This window comes from Diplotaxodon limnothrissa, linkage group LG12, assembly GCF_057381915.1.
Source record: "Diplotaxodon limnothrissa isolate DT_005_m linkage group LG12, D_limnothrissa_male_GT1.1, whole genome shotgun sequence".
Taxonomy (NCBI): domain Eukaryota; kingdom Metazoa; phylum Chordata; class Actinopteri; order Cichliformes; family Cichlidae; genus Diplotaxodon; species Diplotaxodon limnothrissa.
The window spans coordinates 8,820,729-8,830,481 of NC_140607.1; positions in this window are offsets into that span (position 1 = coordinate 8,820,729).

Below are 9,753 nucleotides of genomic sequence, written 5' to 3' on the forward strand. Positions count from 1 at the left end.
TCCAGCAGGTCATTAGGGAACCAACCGAGAGTAGGAGTTAGGGTTGGGCTTTGTCTTAGCATGCTAAATAAGCACATTTTATGGACAATTTAAAAAAAAAGGCATGGACATAAACTTAACCCATATCCCATCCCTAATTCTCTACGCGACTCTGGTGGGTGTTAACCCTCTCAAGGCAAGCGTTGCAGATTTGCAACAGTTAAAAGCTAACAACCTGATTACCCCACATACATATTTTATGAGGTTTTTTTTACTCAGAAGTACCACTGCAAGTATTCTTTTGTGCATTAGCAACAAAAACTTAATTTGAGCCTGAGAGGGTTAAGAGTTTATATGTAGTGACTGAAAAGATATCTGAAGCATTAAAAAGGGGGAAAGTTATTCAGTGACTTTTAAAATGCTGGTTTGCTGTTTCATTACATTTTATATGCAATTTTAAAAACAGGTACAATATACTTTACCTGTTAGCTTACATACTGATTATACTGAATAGCAATATACTCCAAGTTTCAACTGTCAGCCCAGATACCAGACGTGGATGTCCTAACTCCAAATGGAACAGTCTCATAAGCGTTTACATTGCTGTGGAAAAGTATTTGCTCCTTTTCTAATTGCTTGTTCTTTTGTTGATATATATTGATCACATAGTGTGATAAATATGCAAAAGAATTGGAGATTAAACAAGATGCAAAAACCTTTTCACAGCCCTGTAATTCAAGCATCTGTTTCGAATGACCGAAACAGATGCTTTCAGGCCTCTGACTACTTTTTAGAATAGCTTGACCATTTCTGTGGTCAACTCTGTTTTTATTTTTTCTACTAAGTAAATTTTAACAGTCAACATTGGGATTTTAGGCTTCACTTTAATTTGGGCTGCACCTTTCATATTTTTTGTAGTACTTTTTCTGCATTGTCCTCCATGTTGAATTTGAATTTTAAATATTCTTATAGTTTTAATAGTGATTTTGCAGGCTTTTTCAACATTACTGGGTGTATAGTTCTCTGTGTGCACGGTGCTGATGACCCATGGACCTTGCCTGAAGAATGCCAGAGGATCAGCATGTGAAGGACTCGCTGTCTGTCTCTACTCGTTTTTGAAGTTGACCTGCCAGCTGGCAACTGTAGTTGTAGTTTTGCTCTGGAAATCTGCCTCGAGCTGAAGGAACTGCAGCACATGGAGGGCTGGTTCATGTACCACTACACCGATCTCACAGAGGCCACAGAGCAGAACAAGGACTACTGTCAATGGCAGCAATAGCACAGTATTTCCTACAGAATGTAAACCTGCAGGAAGCACTGCACTGTTGCTAACGAAAACTAAAAGCTCAGCATTCTTGTAGTTGCACATTTGGCCTTCATCAATATATAATATGACTTGCTTGTTGCCTATCACTGCTTTGTAGGGGTTTGTAACAACTGGTCACCAGAGGACAGCAGATTAGATTTCATCGGTAACCATATGCCAGTGTATCTCTCTGGATGTTCTTTCTGGGGTTCCTTATATTGATAATATTGAGATTAAAGAAGGAAAAGTGTGAAACTGCTTTCATTTCTTCAGGGCCTGTGGCTCATTCGACCGCTCATTCTGTTGCTCTATTCCCTTTGTTCGTGGGGCTTATTTAGCACATACATGGTGTTTTAGCACAGCAACAAGAAGCTGCAGACTGGCCATCATGGGCACATTCACTAACACAGCAGCGCAAAAGCCCAACCTGGTTCAGTGACTTCTAATTTCTCATGTGTTTCTTTCTACTTTATTTCTCCACGTTAATTCATTTGTTTCCTCTCTGAGAAGACGGAGTGTTTGTTGTGTGATTCAGCTGCAGAGGTTGCTGGACTGCAACCTGCTGTATCTGTTTAACCGGAAAAAATGACAGCATCTGTTACATCACACTCTGACAAGATATTGCTGCCAAAACCCCCGCCGGCATCGACAGCCCTAAATTATCTCCTCAGAATTAAACATAATTTTATACTTTGAATTTGGATGTTCTCACTCAGTCAGGGGTAAACCTGACGCAACTGCTGGCACAGCTTCAGAGCAAAGGCGCTGCTTTTATTAAAATGTAATGCATGGTTACAATGAAAAGCCTTCACGAGGTAAAGATTCATAAATGTTTAATGAAAGAATTTTACTGCACATTATACACAAGAGTAATCTAATGAAATAATAATAATGATAATAGGCAACCAGATCACAGGGGAACCTTAAGTTAGATTGACTGTCACGGTCTGGCATGGCACACCGTGGAAGGAGTGGGGAAGGAGGACCCAGGCGCGGTGCTCTATGTACAAACAGTGTTTATTTACAGAGTGAAAACAACGTAACAATAAATCCCCGTGTTCTCCCAGACTCCCGTGTCGTGTCTCCCGTGAATAGTCCGTGTGCTCTCTGCTCCCGTGTCAGCACCCCCCGGTGCTCGCTGCTCTCCGTGCCTTCCACGCTCTTCCTGCGGGAAACAATAGCGCAGCTGTCAGGACACTCAGAAATGGCAGGCATACACTTTCTGACTAAACTTAGACAGGGTGACTAACGTGGAGTCTCATGCAAATGATCCCGCGTCGGTGGGAGCTCCAACTCTCTCCTAAGTAGTTCCCCCGACGAGGCCTGATCAGCAGCAGGTGTGTGACTTCGGGTGTGGCCAGTCCTTCCGCAGGGTCACACCCCTCAGGCCTGCAGGTGGCTGAGCTCCATCCTCCAAGCATACCCGCAGACACACACACACACACACACACACACACACACTCACATCTACAAGCATGGAGAAGAGCAGCAGCAACACCAAAATACATATAATAATAATAATAATATAATTCATAACTGCTCAGGGATCCTGGGTCGCCCAGTCCCAGGACCCTGATATTATTAGGGTTTTAATAAAAAGATGAAGACAGACACACATGCATGCACACGCACGCATCAGCTAAAAAAAAGCCAACAGGCCAGGCAGAGGAAGCTTGGGGACGGGGAAGACAGCAGTGGAGATGACAGATCCTGACAGGTGAAATATGAGTTCCACTGATGCAGTGAGCAGGGGAATAAGCCACCGGGGGTTCTCTGGCACACATCTAAACTCACCCTTACAAATCCCATTCTTTCTTTCGCTCAGAGCTCTCATACGCTGCCGCGAAGTCTCAAATATAGAGGAACATTGAGTCATTCTTCTTTCATAAATAGATCATCGCATACCTACAGACATCACCTGCTCTCAAGTGGAGGGGAGGGTTGGTTCTTGATAAGGTCACGCAGTAGTCAGAGGAACAAGCTCCTGGGACAAAAATGGAGCTTACTAACCCCCTCCAATCCCATGCAATCTAAAACAAATGTAAAATAAATAAAACCTTGAAGAATATCTAAAATAAATATGTAATGTTTTTGAACATTATACATTTACATGAGCAGTTTTGCATACGTTATCATGGAAGCATAGTTTAAAGTTTTGTCCTGGCAGAGAATAGCGTTGACGTAAGCTTTGTACAAAAATCACAGCTGGTGGTCGCCGCCTACCTGCTCATGAAACCACTTGTGAATTGTCCAATTATTTTGGGTTCTTTGATAACAGGGAACCATGTACACAAATAATAAACCCATTGAATTAAAGCTGAAAGTCTGCACTTCAGTCTCATCTTGGCTGTATGATTTAAAATCCACTGTGATTGTGTGCAGTTAGCAAAATAACAAAACTGTATCATTATGCAACAATTTATAGACCTAACTATTTAATATGGGTCCTCTTAAACAATATTCTTTCTCCTAGTAATTACAACCATTAACAACCAAATCACTTTCCTACTTACATTATAGTGCTAATGTAATTGCTCACTGTTCACTGAAAAGTCATCTTTTTTATTTTCATGTCCCTGAAAATAATGTCAAATTTATGTACTATAACAGAATGATCATTAAGTGGTTCAGATAAATGTTAAGTGTACAAGGCTGATGATCATTACATGTAAGCAACAAGTGCCTTAACCTAAGCCTAAGGTCAGGGAAAGGCAATAGTTTTGGTTAAATATCATTAAAAGTGCAATAAAATCACATCAGCCTTATTCTGTTAAAATTTCCATCCTGTTACAGTAAACTCCAAGCTGTACCGAAAGCTAACTCTAACCAAGTCCTGCCTCTCTACAGCATTACTAACAGTACTGTTCAATTCGCTATTTAGTACAGATAGTGTTGATGTGTAGCCAAATATTTGGTGAACACTACAAGGTGTCATCATAAAGTTTTGTTTATTGAAACATTAAAATCAAAAACCTTACCAGATTAAATCCACAGTTCAAAGCCATCTTCCCAGACTTACAGCACATCTGCTACTTTTAGTTTAAACTGACCAAAGCCATTCTGAGCTTTTTAAAACTTTTTTTTAGATAATAAGGATTAAAGTTCTGCACCATGAATTTTCCTCCCAGACTACTGTCACTGTGGAGTACATTAGCAGTGTGCTACAGTATACCAGCACAGTTCATTAAAACAAGTAATTCCTCGGACCACCTGACAGATTTGGCTCTCTGCAATTTAGTCCACTTCCCCAAAATGAAGATAACGTAGAACAATCACTGGAAGAGATCCAGCACAAATCGCTGAAGCACAAGTACAAAACTGGATTTATGGGCATATTCCAAAAATTACTTTGTAATTTTATGAGTTGCTTGTTTATGTTTTGTAGGTTTCAGCAAGTTAGGCCCGTCCCAAGATTCCTGGACTACACAGGTAAAATGTAGTCAGATCGAAGCAAGTGAGCAAGTTCCCCCCCTTTGAGGCATCTTAATATAACAATGCCTGACTGATCACATGGGGTCACAGCTGACTAGCGAGTTTGATTTTATCCTTCTCCGTCCCTGTCTGTCTTTTCTTATTTGTTGCTCACTCTCTAAATAATGCAGACCTCCTGATTTATATTCTGGACAGGCAAATGGGTAAATGGGTAGATATGGTAAGCGGGCATAGAAGGCTGGACATACTCTAGTGCGCCATTGTTGAGGGCTTGATTGAAATTGCTTGGTGCATCGCTGGAGCACACGAGGCAATTACTCACACACATTGCAATTATGGCACAGTATGGGTTGGCAGGCAAAAGAACTTGGGGTTGAGTGAGAAAACAGTGCACTTTACAGAGATTTAGTACTACATGCTCACAAATGAATAAAGCATGCCCATGCTGGAGGTCTGCAGCTGTTGATGGAGTTATGGCCTTTTGATTTGTAATTTCCCACTCATTCATCTTGCAGTGATAATATCAGTCCATGTCATTTGCAAGATATGAATACACTGGTAAAGAGGAAAAGATAGAATAGCTAAATAATGTTAGCAATTCTGAGACCAGGAAGTGAAACACAATAAGCCTAAGTGTGCTGTTGCTGTTTCCTCAGACATATGGACACATTTTGCATTTAAATAAAATAAGATGCTTTATACACTGTGTGGAGCAACTGACAAAAAAAACAACAAACATTTAAACTTATGACTAAAACTAAATGAAATCTTAGTCAAAGGACTATAGCTAAATCAAAACTTGAGATCAAAATGAACACTGTTTCAAAGCTGCCTGATGCCCTGGAAACATGTTTGATGAAAATGCTGAAACAGAATAAAACTAGGACTTTTAGGACATGTTCAACAGTGACAGAAAAGGGTGTCACCAGGATGAGGATGGATTTTTTTAAATCCTGTCATGCAGACTCTCCAGTCTGAGTCAAGCACGTCTGCTATCTGGCAGACAGGCTCTCTGAGTCCAAAATAATACTGCCAGCCCAAACATGCAGCTCTGAGTCAAGGATCCCTTGGCAGTATGCTGTCTTCACATCTCAATGCCCAAAGGCTGAAAATCTCAGGGTCATCACAGGCATCGTTATTTGATGCTGGCAGCTACTACTGAAGGAACTATGACTCCATTGTGCTACAAGGGTATGTGACAGGGAACGGCCTTGTCCTGTGTTCAAGATGACTCTAATCTCATGCCGCCTTTTGTCTCTGCTTATTCATCTAGAGTTTTTTTCTCAGGGTCTCTAAAAGACAAAAGAATGAGTTTCTGAGCTGCACAGTCTTTTGTAGATTTCTTTTCACTGCTGTTGTTCTGGAATATATGTCTTTGTCTCGGTTTATAGAAAAGCAACTCAGTTCCTTATTTTAAGCCTTAAAAGCCTCCAGTCATTACGCTGCTTTGGTATATGTAACATATCAAGTGCAGCTGTTTGCATGATAACACACACACACGCAAAGACATTCCACTTAGGTGCACTCATAAAATGCAATGGCGCATTCTCAGGCACGTGCTAATCGACTAACATAAAAGCTCAACCAGCTTTTATTACCATTGCAGACAGTGAAAAGTGGATTGCTTGAAGTTAAATTTGCCACACAAATCACCAGTATGTATCAACCATCAACATCTACCTGGAATATTGTAGGGAACTAAAATCTATGAGGTACAAAGAACGGAGGGCTTCTGCCATCAGTGCTTCCTGGCAGTTGAACAGATAATACTGCAACTCCTATCCCTGCTAGTGCTGGTACTTCTGCTAATATGGTGTCTCATGGCTTTTACTTGAACCAACAATTCCATAACAACTTGCAGGTTATTTTTTATTTCTTTCCATGCCAGTCATGAAATTTGAATGTGAAATCTCTGCACAACTGAATGAGCAACAGGGGTGCTGAAAAAGTGCTTCATAAAAACAATAAAATAGAGCTCCCACAAGCTTTTGCTTACTGTTTATTTGCTTACACAAATCAGAAATACCAGCTCTTTATGTATTTTAATTTTCAATGTGCAACACATGTGAGTGAATGGAATAAACATAACTAAAACTGTTACTCTCACAATCATATAGTGGATTGCAAACTGAAATGGCAAAATGACACAGAAATAATCAGGGTGTATTATCAATAACTTGTAACAATGGTATTCAATAAATGCTATCTTTAAAATAACAGCAAATGCATTGCCGTACAACTCCAAATGATCTGATCTGAGTCCAGGATCTGTGGAATGTGGTCTGCAATGTTTTGATTTAGAGCTACTATCTTTTATTCTAATTTTATTTTTTATATGAAGTTTTGAACCTTTACAGATGTTGTAAGAAACTAGTGTTGTCCCATTAATGACCCCATTAATAATACAGGCTCAGTCCTGGAACTCTTACTTGCAAGGTGGCCATTTGTCAGACTGTTCTCATTAGACCTTTTTTTTTGCCTGTCCCGTTTGGCTCTTTTGCCATCAGAACTGTTGTCTAAAGGCAAAGAAAGATGCCCAACGGATTTACTTTACCCAATGGACCATCCCAGCCTTGCTGGTCTATTTGATTCACCTTTGCTTTTATTGTTTATTTTATTTTCATTTGCTGAACACGGGACAGACTTGACTGGGGAAAAGAAAAGGGAGAAAGAAAGAGGGAAAGAAAAAGAGCGGGGAAGAGGGACGAGGATAAGGGGCAAAAAACAAAAAAAACAAACAGACAAAAAATACATAACAATCACCTGGATCACCTGTTGAGAAAGAAAAAAGAGAAAACAAGCAAAGAAAAAGAGAGAAATATAATAAACAACATCATCGCGATGATCTATGTGAATATAACAGTAAATACTAAATATTAAAGATTATTGTGCAGCACGTAAGATTGACAGCGCACAGTGTACTTTGAGGTAGCAGCCAAAAAGGGTGTAGTTTGTGAGCACCTGTGTGTACACCTGTGAGCATGAACGCGCTTGTATTAGATTGAAGCATTCCTTATACGTGGGTGCAGGAATGTTGTCCATGTACATGATGAAGGTCAAATATTTAAAATGAATGAATATGGTAAGTGGTAAGTGAAACAGTCTGCACAAGTTCTGTTTAATGTTCTTTTGTTTTATGATGCCATGAATTTCTGCTCTGTTGGCTGTCTGGTTTTTGTTGGTTTTTTTTGCCAGAAGTAAGTAACTACCGGTAAGCTGGATTTCAAATGCCATTTTACAATGTGCTCTTTGTTGTATGGAATAAGGAATGATATGGATCGATCAAATATTAGGCTTCTCGATTAATTACCTGCCTCATCTCTGGCTCTGTGCTGTTACCATCTGCACCGTATCTGCAGACTCTCAGCCACAAAGGGCTTTCAGTCCAACGGGGTGATTTATTAGGAAATACATGCTAGATCAGCTCCCGGGAGCACTACATGGACCTGTACTGCTGGCTGTGGATTCTGTTTGCAAATCTCATTCATCATCCCACCCACCACCCTCTTCTACTCAAACAGAGGGAGGGAAATTAACACTGGCCAGCAATTATGAACCAGCACTGAAAATCCAATCAAGCCTCTGACACTCATCTCGTGGCGTGGCAGAGCTGCCTGATGGCACCTTTTTAGATTCAGCCTTTGTTGATGGTATTCATTAGGAGCCTGTTGAAATGGCATTCAGAAATGCACCGAATACTGCTCAGAAGTGTACATTAAACGCCTATAAAGTCAACTGAAAGTTAATATGCTTAAATGTACTTACATGTACATGTTGTACATGTGCTTGGCTGCCCCAAAATTTTGAATGATAGTTTGCTGCAGTGGAGACAAAGTTTTGTGTTTTACACTACAGACAGGTTAGGCATAAGTGACTCTATTGGGCTTGCATGACAGATGAAAAGCAGTATTATTAGCACCTTTATGCCTTATAATGCAAAGGCTTTACAAGCCTCCTCCATCCATTGCACATTTTATTGCCTTTTCACAGAACGGCATTCTTCAGTTCATTTCTTCTCAATTCAAACTCCTTTATGTTTGACAGGAAAGTACTGCAGAGGGTCATCAACACAGCCCAGAAGATCACTGGCTGCTCTCTGCCCAGCCTGGAGGTCACTGCAAACTCTCGGTACCTCAGCAGAGCTGGCAATATATTCAAGGATCACTCTCACCCCAGCAATCAACTGTTTGAACTATTACCGTCAGGCCGACGGTACAGGTCACATAAAACCAGGACAAACAGATTCAGGAATAGCTTCTTTCCCAGAGCTATCACCGTAGTAAATAAGCACAAAAACAATTGAACCTGCTTAGCTATACCAGCTATACCATACGTCACTGCCATTATATTATGCTGCTATTCATACTGTCATTATATTAATGCTGCTATCCTGTATATATCTTACTTACTATTGTTTGAATACTTGCGATTGTTTTATTGTACTTTTTATATTTTACATTTATATTTATTATTGAATCTTGCACCAAGGGAGTGGCACTCCAATTTCGTTGTACTCTGTACAATGACAATAAAGCCTATTCTATTCTATTCTATTCTATTTAAAACAGCCACCAACAGAGTTGTTGGATTGGTATGGAAGATTTTTAGAGTTACAGACCGTGATGTTTTCATCTGCACAGGTGCTGTGATCAATGGAAACCCATCTCAGTGCTATTTTTCAGGGGTTCTCTGTGCTGGTGTGAAATGGTCAAGTCCCTGTGAAATTGGGAGCAGGTAATCGAGTGCTGATCAGCCAGTCTATTGGCTCTGAGACAATATACTGTGAATCCTGCTGGATGCTTGTGCTCTATGTTGTACAGCCAGCCACAAGTTAAACCTGCCGCTAGCCTCCTGTTATGAGCCTTATCCAGAGTCGAAACTTGCATTTTGACGAGGATAGAGAGGGAAAGTACACTGTACAAAAAATACATCATAATTAAATGGTAGCAACCAGAATCAACAATAAATTTTATGCTCAACATATTTTGCCTCTTTATTGATCGACATAAACTAAAGCTGACTTATTATCAGAGTTT